Source organism: Apteryx mantelli, chromosome 2, assembly GCF_036417845.1.
Source record: "Apteryx mantelli isolate bAptMan1 chromosome 2, bAptMan1.hap1, whole genome shotgun sequence".
NCBI lineage: Eukaryota > Metazoa > Chordata > Aves > Apterygiformes > Apterygidae > Apteryx > Apteryx mantelli.
The window spans coordinates 24839149-24852686 of NC_089979.1; the positions used below are offsets into that span (position 1 = coordinate 24839149).

General features: G+C 40.7%; 1 protein-coding gene across 2 annotated transcripts in view; it reads left to right on the forward strand.

Annotated features, from left to right (window-relative positions):
- The first annotated feature begins 5991 nt into the window (after positions 1-5991).
- Positions 5992-13538, forward strand: part of CPQ (carboxypeptidase Q) — a 171033-nt gene continuing 163486 nt past the window's right edge. Inside the window, exon 1 of one of the 2 annotated variants that reach the window (XM_067290338.1) lies at positions 5992-6047. The gene's annotated coding sequence lies outside the window, so the exon portion shown is untranslated. Of the gene's footprint in view, positions 6048-6381; positions 6401-13538 lie in introns of those variants that run through there. The other variant, XM_067290339.1, reaches the window with a different exon arrangement.

Consider the following 13538-nt stretch of genomic DNA (forward strand, 5'->3'; position numbering starts at 1 on the left):
AGCTCACAGCACCAGCTGAGCTCATGCTGACTAGGAAAAAAGCCGTCTTGTGAAGGAACAGCTTCTGGGACTGAGTCTTAGATGGCTGATGGCATATTTTAACTTCTGTTCGGACTGGAAAGCTTGAATGAAGAACTTTTCTTTGGCCTGAAGCCTTGCTTCCAGGTTAGGGGCTGTGTGACCTTCATACCTTTAGTGGAAGATTTTAAAAACAGTTATAGTAAATCTTCATTATCTGCAATTTATGGGAAAAACTCCCCCGAGGGTCACAGTAAATTTAAATTACTGATTTTACTTATAATTCAAGCAGCAGAAGGAAACCTTGATTTAAGTCACCAGCTTTCACCATGTTTTGCATATTCTTAGTTGTTTTCCAAAAGAAGGTTGGTTTTCCCTGGTTAGTAAACAAGAAGACTTGTTAACTTGTCACTAAATGTGGTACCTCCTTTTGCTTTGCAGGAGCATATGCTATCTAAATATTTATGCAATTACATAGCTTAACATATATTATGTTGTAGTTTTTCCATTCTGTTCTATGAAAAATGGTAAATAAACATTTATTTCAATCTGTTTGTTGATGGAAATTGGAATTTCATTAAGAATGCAAAAAATAGCCCTTCTTATTAGGAAAAATATATTAGACATATCAGAGCAAAGTTCATCAAAACCATGTTTTGACTTTAAAGCATATGTATTTATTGAAAATAACTTACTTATTAGGCAGAATTTTGGGTAGTTACTGAATTGAATGAACTGAGTAACTTCAATTGCAATATCTGTTAAGACTTTAAAACCAGTAGGTTTCAGTCTTTTATTTTTTTCTCATAGGTTGGAAGAGCACAAGGTTTCCTGCTTTTTCAGTTCCTAAGTTGTTTTATCAAAAAAAAAGAGCCTGAAAATGAAAAAAAGAGAATTTTATACCTACAGACAAGTCATCAAAGGGTCTGAAGCTTTTTTTATCATCTCAAAAACTGGTCACAGGTGCTCAGCCATCTGACTTTTCCCAATTCATGGTTTGATTTTTGTAACAGCTCTGGCAGTAAGAAATCATCAACTTTTCTCTGCCAGTCTGTACTTTTTATAACAGACATTCAATCACTAAAGGCTAAGCAGAATTTTACTTCAGCCTTTCCTGCTGAGACTTTTTAATGCTGATTCTTAAGCTGCAAGTACTGTTTTTTCTTGATTCTTTCAGTTTCTCTCAGACCTGCTCTTCCATTTATCCCTGGGTCAGTGCCCATGCTTTCCTAGTGCAGTTGGTGTTCTCTTTTCTATTCCTGGATATGTGTCCATAAAGATCTGAGAGTCACTAAGAAATACTGTATCTACTCTTAAATGGGCAATATGTGATTTTACACAAGCTCTTAGTGTATCATCTCACTTTTCAGTATGTGTATCAAATCTTTCAAACAGTGAACTGAAAGACTGCAAATTTGAGTAAGAATCACATCATCTTCTAACTATACCATAGAGGATCAGAAGACGTGGACAACTTTTTCCACTGTCTGCAGTAGATAGGCTCCAAAACCTAATTTACTTTCGACAGTGAGTCACATATTGACTGTCTTGCAGAATCACAGTTTTGCACGTGCTATAATGCTATATTATTTCTACTTGACTTGGACAGCCAGCCAAAATTCTGAGTCTTGTAGATAAACTGAGTCAGAAGGAGATACTGGTAAAACTGGGTCTCAAATCTTGAGCCCTTACGCAGAGTAGGGAGTTATCTCTTTGCATTCAAAAGCCATCATGCACAAACCTCTCTCATTTCTAAACCTGTTCAGATAGCAACAAACTATCTTGGCACTCAGTTTCTGTCTGTGGCTAGTATTTGCTGCTCAAGGAACACTCCCCTTTCCAGGGCAATGACTGACCAAAGTGTCCTTACCTACAGATATCAAACTCCTGCTCTGCCATCCCTCCACCTCTGTTTTGGATGCGTATTTTATCCACCCATCCTACATGAAGACTGTCTGTAGTATTTTTAACACACTTCAACCCAGACCCCGGCCCTGTCGAGGGAGTAATTATTTTTTCATGCTTGGACAGGGGATGTCCAAGCATGAAAAAGATGTCCAAGATGTATTTTATTTGTATTTTTAGAAGTATCTATGGATTTAAACTTGTTTGGGACAAATGTGTGAATAATTTGAACCTGGATTTTATCACCACAAAATATTAGGATATTATAATATCCCAATAAAGGATACATACCTGTTGTGGAGAGAGTTGCTGATATTTAATATACATGAAGATGGAAAGTGTTTATAGTTGAATCCCTTCAGCATAAGGAAAGTTATTTAGAGTAGTATTATTTAATGTGTTTTTAATGCAAATATACGATAATTGCTGCTAGGCATCCATATGCCTTCACTTTGTAAACACAAGGGTGAAGGAAGATTCCTTCATGTATATTGCTGGACCAACTGCTACTTGAAGCCTGCCCACAGGAATAGACAGAGTGGGCTCCTTGGATCTCTGGTGTTACATCAAATGCCCAATCACCGTCCTCCAGCAGCGACACCGCAAGTCACACGGTTTATAAGGAGATTCAAGTGGTAACCATTTCCACCAGTGCGTAACAAAAATGCTTCTGAGGTATGTTAAAGATATTGCCGCTCAGAATAATCTTGTCATAGTCTGCAGGAGAACTGGCACTACCAGACCATGTCTGTACTAGCAAGTTATGCTGCCAGAACTTTTGTTGAGTTGTGAGTAGCTGGCATCACAGTGTCCCTGGAGCATGTGTGTTCATTGCTGCTTTTGCCAGTGCTGCCTGCCCCCACTGCAAGGGTTGTAACAGCAGAAGGCTGGGTAAGGACCCAGGGCTTGCAAATGCCAACATTACTCTGTTTTTGGAGCATGTGTATGGGTGGCATTTTGCTGGTAGCTTTATGTTGGCTTGTATTGTTCAGAGAGGAGATTTTATTTAAGCAAGAAAGGCTGAATTTTGTTGGCTTGCATCAACTTAGTATGAGAATACATGCAGATTTGAGGCAACTTGGGGCAACTTCTGACAGTACACTTGCAGAGCACTGGACATGTCTCAGCTAAGATGACTTCCAAGCAAGCACACCCTACCAACGCAGGGTTTTCATAGATTTTGCTCTCTACCTATGCTCTTGAAATATGAAAACAAGTGTCTCTGATATAACAGCAGAAAACATAGCAGGAATTGTGTGGAAGGCTAGATGCCATCAGCTACTTGCTGTTCTTCTTTCATAATCTCCTTACCTTTTACCCCACCGTATGCACTAATTTGCTGCCAGGCTATATAAACAGAAAGATGTAGAAGCCGGGGTCAAGCTTGAACATTTTTTCTCAAGAAGAGCTGAAAAACAGCACTTCATGGAAACTTAAGAATATTTATTTTCTTCTCCTTTAACTGAGAAGGGAAGAGGAAATAAAAGCTGAGGTTTTTTTGTTAATTAGCAGTCCATATTTATCTGCCTACAGTGGAAAGCAACAAAGAGAAACTTTAAATGAAGAAAACACCTTCCAGTGGTACTGAAATACAATGTGGACCCTTAGGAGTCAGAATCGAAAAATGGTAAATACTTCAGTAAAATAAACAAATGTAATAAAATTGAGAGCATGCTTATAAACAAGGGTAGCTAGTATATTGGTAATTCCTTCAGGCTGGTACAGTGTGCTCCCACTTCAAATACCTTTTGTGTTTGGACCTGTGCTGGCAGCTTTTCAAAGGAATCTCATACTTTCTTCCCTCCCCACTTTACATAGTAATTAGTATGTGAATATGCTTGTGATTTCTTCATATTATTTTAATATAATAGCATTTTAGAGACTTCAGTGATGTTGAGTACACCACTGGAGCAGTTCTTGCTCCAGAAAATATGCAGACTGAACAGACTAGAAAAACAAAGCACGGAGAAATAATGTCATTCCCTCTGCATGTATGGAGAAGCATTGTACCAAACTGTCACACTGGAAGAGATTCAAGGTCTATTCATACCAGCAGGTGAAAGAATTCAGCAGTAGGTAAGCGTCATCTGTCCTCACATGAGATTTCATTCCCCTTTCTAGGCATTAGATACTGGCTTAGTCCCTGAAGCACAAAGTTATAATCTGATAATTCTGTTTATTTTTGACATTCATATATAACCAATCCCCATCTTGAATGTTAAAAGTTCTTTACTTTGACGCTATTTTAATTATACCACCCTTATAAAGATACATGCATAGGTGGAACTTCAAGCACCTGAATAGACTTAATGAGTTCACAAGTATGCAAGGTGGATGACATGGGTGCTTTCAGGATGGGGCCTAGTAGTTTGCCCAGTATAGTTTATAAGGTCTGGGAAACACAGGTCTCCTCAGCTCCAGCCTCTCCCTGATTTACAATTACAGTCCCTAGGAGGGAGGAAAAATGATCTGAAAATCCTCAAGCTGCAAACTAAAGGAAAACAAAGATTATGCGTTTAGTGAATAATGCAAAATATGAGCAAATAATGTAAAAGATGGGTATGATGGAAATACCTTTCCTGGGGCTAGTGGGTACTGATGCATTTCAAACCCAGGAACAGATTTGTGCTGGCTACAGAGAATTGGGAGGTGGAGCTCTAAGTTTTGTTGTTACATCTCTTTACTGGCTCTTACCTACTGCTTCTCAGGCAAAGACGACAGAGAGACGAGCAGAGTGTTCTCCTTTTCCCTCTGAGCTGGGATTATGGACAACAATGCCAGGATTTCTCCATCCTTCTCACTATTTGATGACAGTGAAAAAAGATGGCCCATTTTTACTCATCTTTCTACTCCTTGGCTGTGGAAGGATCAATAAAAGAAGCTAATTCAGGTAAAAATAATGGGAAAGAGGTTTTGGGAAGTACTTTAATTGTAATAGGAGAAAATGAGAGAAGGAATCACTCCCAGGAATCAACCCAAAACCTAAATGCAAATCCTAAAAGTGCACTTTTACATCAGCCCCCTCATGCAGACCTCTTTCTCTCTCTCACTGAAAGCAAAAAGGAAAATCAAACATCGGTGGTTAAGATGTTGAGGGTGCAACAACTACCCTTTGAGGATGGAATATTTCTGGTATGACTTACAGCAACACATTTATAATTACTAATCACTGTGTATAATCTCCTTTTAGAGATACAGTCCCAGGCTGCGACACAAAGCTTATAGGACAGGAAAAGCAAGAATATACAGAAACCACAGGAAATAAGAGAGATAGACAGGAAGCCCTATGGTAATAATTTAGTTGTGTTGTTTCATTTAAACAGTTATTTCATGGATCAGGGCTCTCAAGAACTGCAGCAGTTTGAGCCATTTAATAATAAATATATTATTTCATCCTACTGGAATGCTCTTGATGTGTATAGAAGAAGACACAGCCCCAGCTGCAAAACTTTATTATCATCTACATTGTGCACTGAAAAATACAAGTGAAAAAACCACAAGCGAATCACCGAAAATAAACAGGTGGAGGAGCCAGGTTGGCAGGGACAGCCATTTTCCTACGTTTCTTTTAAATCCCTCCTCAAGATACACTCTGGCAAAGCTCATGAGCATTACAGCCTTTCACTTGGGGAGTGAGTTCATGAATATTAGAAGAGTGTTGTATATCAGAGGGAAATTCTTCACTGTCTTCTGCTACAGCAGCTTTTTTGACAGGCACCAAGGGCTTTGATCCTAAACGCTTACATGTAAGCGCCTGGGGAGCCCCATTGGCTTAAACGGCCCTAATCAAGCGCTTCAAGTTAAGTGTTTGCAGGTTAAGGCCTACATTTGTATTTTAAGATCTTATCTGCAGAAGAAATGGCACTCGTTTACCGAAGCGCTTTTTGTAAACACACCTTTATGGAGACGCGCGCACGGGGCCGTAACGCACAGCGCAGCGTCCTCGCAGCGGTGCCGGCCGACGCGAAGCGCTGCGGGCCGCGACGGCCGTTAACGGTCACGGGGGTGGGGAGCCCTCAGGCCGCGCTGCCGCGGGCGGGGACGCGGCGGCCGGTGCCGCCCCCGGCAGCCGCGGCGGGGGCGGGGCGCGCTGGCGCCGCCGCGGCCTGCCGTGCCCGGGCTAGGTGCGTGCTCGCTCCCCTCCCCCTCCTCCCCCCCCCCTCCTCGCAGGGCGCGGGCGGGGGGCCGCCCCGGGGCCGGGTCCGCGGGGGGAGCGCTTGCTCGGACCTCCCTCTGGCCGCAGCAGCGGTGCGGCGGCGGCGGCGGCCCCCGCCGGGCCGGGAGCGCTTGCCCGGGCCCGGCTTGTCCCCCGGGGGGGTGGGCGAGGGGCGCCTCGTGGGGTCGCGTGGCCCGGCGTGGGTGCTGCCCCGCGCCCCCGCCTCGGCGGCTGCTCTGCGCCGCTGGGGGGGAGGCGGGGGGGAAGGGAAGCGGGCAGCGGCCGCCTCGCCGCTCCCCGGGCCCATGGGCGCGACGCCGAGTACGTATTTCCCGTCTCGCTCTTTTTAACGGCAATCAAGGGGGGGGGGGGGAGCACCAAACGCTAAGTTGTAGTTGGCCGTAACGTTCACGCTTCGTGGTGCACGATCAGCTTAAGGTGATGCATTTTAAGGCATTCTTGAAACGGCACAGTTAAAAGTAATCGGTGTGTTACTAGGAAAGCGATGCCGCTGAAAACCAGTGGAAGCGATATCAGATGAATAAATCTGGTATTCGTTACTTTTTATGGCACACTTCATAGTAAAGAAATCCCAGCATGTAAAGTGTTTTGTGCTTCTCAGTAAGAAATTCTCGTAACTAGTATGGATCAGATTTGTTTTGACAGGAACTTTATTAATTCTTGAAAAACTTTTTTTCAGATTATGCAAATGAGAGAAGTATTCAAGAAAAAAATGGCAGTTTGTATATATATACACACACACATATAAAAACATACAAGAGATGGAAAAATGAGATATAAAAACAATATTGTGAGTCCTGCAAGGTGAATCACATTTTTTTCTAAGAAAGCATGAGGTACTGAGGAGCCCTTTGAATTTAGGAAGGTATTTGTGTATCTAGTGGTTGTGGCAGTGACAAGTTACAAGTCACCTTTGAAACGTACTGGAGGAAAAGTTCAAAACATAACCACGGGATTTTTGTTTGTTTGATGATTATTTGTTTCTTCCTTCAAACTCCAGAATTCTGGGGACCTGACTTTCTGAATTGCTGAGCGAGCGCCCGAAATGCCTACTCAGTAGGGGTGATACATGGTCAGCACCTGAAATCAGGTCCACGTCTTTCTTGTTTGGTAGGCCTTGTTTTTCAAAGTTTTGCTTATCTGTGGTTTTCACTCAGTTCAAAAGTGAAATAATTTTTATTCTTTCTGGAAATTTGTCCAAATCTGCTTGCCCTTTTATGTTAAAACACTGTAAGAGTGTTTTAATCTCTGTGGAAGGGGAGTGGGTGTGTGTTTTTTCTTATAAAGCAGCCTTGACGTGACTGCAAAACAGATGCCATGTGTGAGGATGGAAGGATTGCTTACATCTTTGTCTGTTTTAGCTGTGAGAGGTTCTTAAGATTTAAACTAGGAAGACAAAGGTTGGCCTTGATTTTGCCTTGGTTGTTTTTCTGCAAGTACAAAAGCTTTGTTAAAAGTCATTCTCATGCTTAACTACTGTCATTCCTTAAAAAACACACCTTTCAGTCTTATCTGGTGTTAGATTCTTACCTTGAATAAAACCTGCTTCTTTCCCCAAAGAAACCCTACAAAAACCAACAAAACCTACCATATCCATGAAATTTCTTAAGTCTCTTGTTTCCTTGTAAGTTTTGACTCATTTCTTCAGATGTAACCACTGTAGCTTGAATAGTATCTATGAGTTGTATCTTGCGTTCAGCATTGCTGTCCCAAACTTCAGTCTTTTTGATGAAGTCTGTACAGATACACTTGGATCAGAGTCAGTGCAGCTTTGTAGATTCATACTAAGCCTTTGTCTTACCAAATTTTGTTTCCTGGTGTTTAAAATATATATAATTCTTTTGAACAGCAGAACAATAAGATATTAAATCAGATAAGAACAGATTGCAAATCTGGGTTGAGGAAGAGCAACCTGGCATTGACCCTTGTTGGGAGACATCTGTCAGTGAAAGCTCATATAAATTCTTATTTGTTTTATAACATGGTTTTGCAAATGCTGCGTGTATGCAATGCCAAATCAGGAAAGGAATCAACTTGCACAGTCTCTTATTTTTGATATAATTGCACAAACACATAATGCACATTGGATTCATTTATTTATTCCTGCTATTGTGCATAAAACTTTCTTGTTTTAAGATTGAAAACTTTCTCTTGTCATTTCTTCCTTCCTTTCTAGTTGTGGGAGGATGAAGATGAAGGATGGCAGTACATCTAAGAGAGAGCAGCTGCAGGGGAGAAATATTTTGCTTTAAAAAGTACTTTGTACATAGAAATGTATGAAACGATTACAATCTTGAAGCTCTACAGTTCTTTCTGTTCTGCCTCAACAGGAAATATTATCTGTCAAAAATTGCATTGCAGTAATCTTTCACATTTTTGTTGCCAAATGTCTGCAATAATCTCAAAGTACTGAAATAAATGTAAATTCTTTTCTTCAGTTTACCCTAAGTCCCTTATGTTCTCACTCTGATGGCATAGTGAAATTTAGCTCTGATTTGTAACCTCCTAAATGCCAATTACTTAATTAAGTCAGTATTTCAGACAGAATCTGTGGAGAATGTTCTGTTCTTTTTTGTTTTAGTTTTACAATAGAAGAAAAAATCATGTGTCAGCTTGAGAAAAATGTTAGCCTGTAGTTTTAAAAATGAAACTTTGGCTGCCTTGATCTCAAAAGTTTGTTTGTTTTTTCTTTCTTTCTTTCTTTTTTTTGAGCTGGAGAGAAAGGACCAATGAGCCAATGATTTTTTTTTTTTTTTTAATGCAGACCATTGAGACACCCAGCTCATCTGGATTCTTTATTTCTATTCTGGCATTATTAATATGAATATTTTCTCAGTGCCTTCCAAATCTAATTAACGTATGTTTGTTTGAAGAGTTTTATCCACAGTGGATAAAAGTGAGGAAAAAAAAAGTGAAAATTTCATTGGTACTATTGCTGCCAAAGAGGGAAGTAGAAGTATCTAATGAACAGGCATTCAGATTAAAATGCATCTGCAAAAAATTAAGTTCATATATTTTGACAAAAGTGTGTTTAGTTTACTGTATTTTCTTTTGCAGTTACTGGTTATGGTGTCTGATCCTTTACTCAAAATTAGCAGTAGTAAGTTTCCTGCTAGAATGCTGTGTATGAAAGGGATGAGATCACTGTGCTCCCTGTCCCAGTTCTTCTAGCTTTCATCGGTTCCACATGCATTGGTATCCTATGATGTCTTTAATTTTTGTGTTAGTTGTTTTCAGAGGAGGCACTTGACTGTGAATTCAGATAGACAAGTGAGTCTAAAGTAATTTTGTGTTTCAAGTAGCCCCACAAAACGGTCTTTTGTGATATTATACATGTTACAATAGACATTTGAGAAAGAAATGTGCTTTTTTGAGGCCTTAAAATGAGACCTGAGCTAGTAGAGTCAGGTGGCAGAGCATCTTTTTTTTTTTGTTATTTTTTGGTAACCGTTGAAGGCCGAAGCATAAATTTGATTTATCTGAAACAGTCTTCCGTTTTACTCTCCTCAAGTTTTGAGATGAGCACTTCTGATCCTGTTGATTCCTATTGTTCTGAATCGCAGGACTCACATTCTAGTGCTCTTGTGTGTAGTGCTCTCTTGTACAAAACTTGGCTGTTCTTCCATGGTAGACTACAAAAACACTTCTTGGAATTTCAGGTTGTGGAGATTCTGTATTGCTTTGGAAGCAAAAAGAATTGTAAGATACTGATTTCTTTGAGATTGATCATATACTCCAGTGGGCTATTAATATTTTCTATTATGACAACTAGATAAAGTGGAAGAGTACGTTACTAATCTCAGGTAATATATTCAGTGCTGCAAAAAATATACAGAGAAGACAATTTCTCCCTCAGCGATGTGTTGTGAGATACCCCATAAGGAAAACAAAGAGAACTTGATTCTAATTGCTTGTTTAGTTTGGTTGTCTTGAAACAGCTGTTAGGCAAGGAATCTCTGGAGGATGTTCAGAAGCAAAAAGGTCTTAGGAATAGTCTGGGAATATTCTGTGCCTAGGCTCTGAATTATAGCCCTTGTCAGATTTGGATGCAGCTGCTGCAGAGGTTATTTAGTACCCAAGCCACTTGCCCTGCCCTTTTGACAGAGTTTCTCATCCTGGTAGCTGAGGGGTCACAAAGAGCAGAGTTGTCTCCTTGTCAGGATGCAGCTCTGTGCCAGTGTAACCTCACCTAATTTGGGACTGCCATTGTCCAACCCTCCTCTGAATAGTACGTCCTCATTGTCTCCTTTGGCACTGGCTTACTGGTGCTAATGCTCGTGATTAATTTCTGCAAACAAAGAATAAGTATGTTTTTCACTGGATTGGTTCCCAGAACCAACTTGCTGCCTGACCATAAGGGCAAAGTTCTGGTGCAAGTGAGTGGCAATTTGGAGGGCAAAACCACAGTAGCTGTGACCTAGATGGACTTAAGCCACAATTGATCCAAACTTCCTTTTGCCATAGTCCATAGGCTATGAAAGAACACCTTCACTGATTTTAATGTGCATTACTACTGCAGCTAAGGGCTCTGGTTCGTGTTTTATTTTGGGCTTGGCTATGATGCCTGAAGAGAAGACTCGCAAAAAGAGTAGTAGTGAGCAGGAATCTTTCTTTGGCTACCCTTCAGAGAGTTACCAAATGAGGAGAGGTGTGCTTCTTTCCTGGAAGCGCTACCACCCAAGTCAGCTGATAGGTGGGAGACAGACTTGCCAGATACCTTGTTGTCTGGGGTACAGCACAACCGTGACTATCAAAAAGACTAGGTATACCCAAATGCAACACATCCAGTATGGGTAGATCGGCTGGGGCTTTTGGGTAGTTGTCTGATTTTGGACTGCTCCTGAACCCCTAGGCACCTCTGATTTGAACTGGTAGAGGAGTGAACCTTTCCAGAAAACTGAGAGGATATAGTGCTGCGAGGGACTTGGCGTGAGTCAGGCTTCCGGCAGTAAGAAGTTCAAGGCTGGATGAGCTGGGGCTACTGATATCTAGGTTTGGATCTGGATTGTTCTAGCAAATCTGGTGATCATAGAGGAGAAGGTAGTCAGGCTGGAAGAAATTTGGAGGGTGGGGGTAGCTTATGCAGAGTTTGCTCTTAGAGTGTGCTGAACTCATAGGGAGTGAAAATAGTGTCTTCAGCCTCACATTTAAATTTCGCTGGGACAATGAGTTGCGTTGTTTCACTGGAAACAGACATGCGGTCAGAATAGTATGATTATCCTTCTGTGTTTACGTGTGGCTGTAGGTGAGCTGAAAATATGTTTAAGCAAGTCTTTTTCCCTAAAGGGAAAGGTATTTCTCAGTGGTAAGTGTTTTTTCTGTTAACAGTCCTCTCTCTGCTCAAAGTCAGTCTGATTTTTTGGCCCAGAATATTGGTACCAACTAAAGATAATCCTATTGACACAAAAGCATGAGTTATTTTATGTTCTTAAGTGAGCGTCTCTTTATGCTTTCCCTAGTCCCGGAACTCAGTACAAAGAAAACCCCGTGTTCTCCCATTTGATGTTATTTGGACTTGTATCATTTGTGAAAATTGCTTTATAGCTTAAGCTTTTAGGTTGAAAGAAATTGATGCATATTTTAAGCTCTTTGATGGATGTAAGGAGGATCTATTGTTATCACTAGTGATATATCCTATGTATTCTTGGATCCAGATCATATGGCAAGTTTTATTTAAAGTAGAAGGATCAAAAAATCATACAAAGTGAATCCTGTTTTGCTGACCTGGAGGTTAAGTCAGGAGATAATCCAAGAATTAAAAGCTATTTAGTCTATGGTATGTGTGTCTGTGAAGCATATTTGACATTTATATGCTCATTTATTTTTTAAACCAGTGCCATTTTCTTGTGATTGTGGTATAGCCCTCTCATCAATGTGTTATACACCAGACTTGTTAGACCCACTATCATGTCTTTGCAGATCTCTAGGGTTTACCAAAGTCAGAGCAGTTACCTTTTGGGAGAGTAATATTCAAATGGGCATTTCATTTTCTAATTAATTTTTCCTTTCACATGCTGCTTTATCTCCTTTGGCTTTTCCTCATTCTAGTGCTGGGAGACATGGCATTTTTTCCATTTCTACTTTTCTCAGTGTATTGGTATCAAAATTAAATGTAATCAGAAGCCTGTTTTCTGATCCCAATAAAATATCATGCAGACAGGAGTGGGAGCATGGGAAAGTTCTTTTGAAGAATGTTATATAAAAATAACTGTTGTGAGTTTATGGGTATGTGAACTGTATGTAAAACAGATGCACCCTGGATAAATAATAATAACTAGAATGGGCATCTGTCTAATACAACCTCCCAGATTTATCAAAATGAAATGAGCTGCCTAATATCTCCTGTCCCTACAAACAAAGGGCACAGGAAAGATGAAGTCAGCTAATACTAGCCTTATTCCTGGAAAACATTTTCCTCTGTGGTGGGGTACAGCTGGACTGCTAGCTTGCAAGCATCACTGCAACTGCGCGTGGTATTCTGTGCAAGCTCAGCTGCTCTCCTGGAAGCAGAAGGTAACTGTCTTGTTGTAGAAAGTCTTGGTCTAGGAATTAAATGGGAAAGTAAACTTAAGAAATGCAGGCTCCTTGCTGACCTTGCCTGCCCTCCAGATGTTCATATCTAAGTACTTTGTGCTCAGCAAGTGGGGCTGTGGTAAACATGGGGTAAGGAGTGTAGGATTAGCATTGCCAGCAGATCTGTACCAGTAGCTAACTGGGAAGTTGCTCTTGTCAGAGAGTGGAAGTAATATGTAGTTCATTGCCCAAAGCACTGTTTATGTCCTGGCCTGGCTTCTAAATATTTTTAAAGAGCTTTCTGAGGAGTGACCTGAGTATGAAAATCAGAGAAGTGCAGACAAAAGTGCTAATGTTGTCATCCTGAAAGGAACACAGCTTTATCAAGAAAGCAAAGATGGTTTTGTGGCTGCTTCTAAATGAAGGAGCAGTTGTAATTTTATGTGAACACTACTCTGATCAGTTGCCCCTGCTTGCAAACTAGTGTGAGTGATAAAATCAAAACCACAATTTGTGTATTTGATCTTCCAATATCAGTTTCATTTTAATTTGGAATCTCATTTTAGTTCATGGAGACACTGACATTTACATCATCTGGATTCCCTGTAGGAGGCAGAGGCTGCATTGTATCTTCACACTAGTAGTGCCAGAGCCCCAAATGTTAGTGTCTCCTTACTCATGCTGCGGATGAAGCCCTCTGAATTTTATGCAGTATATCACATGGGCAAATAAGTGGTTATGAAAATCACCAGTCATTTGCAACTAAATCAAAGTAAAGTGCTCTGAGTGGGTGGATTCTGCAAGCTTTTGTCTCCTAAATGATTGGTCTTGTGACTAATGCCACTCAAAGGTGGCATTCCCAAAGCTGTGCTTGTTGAGGGGTACTTAACAGGTGGGGTAAAAGCCAGAGGTGTCTTAATACACC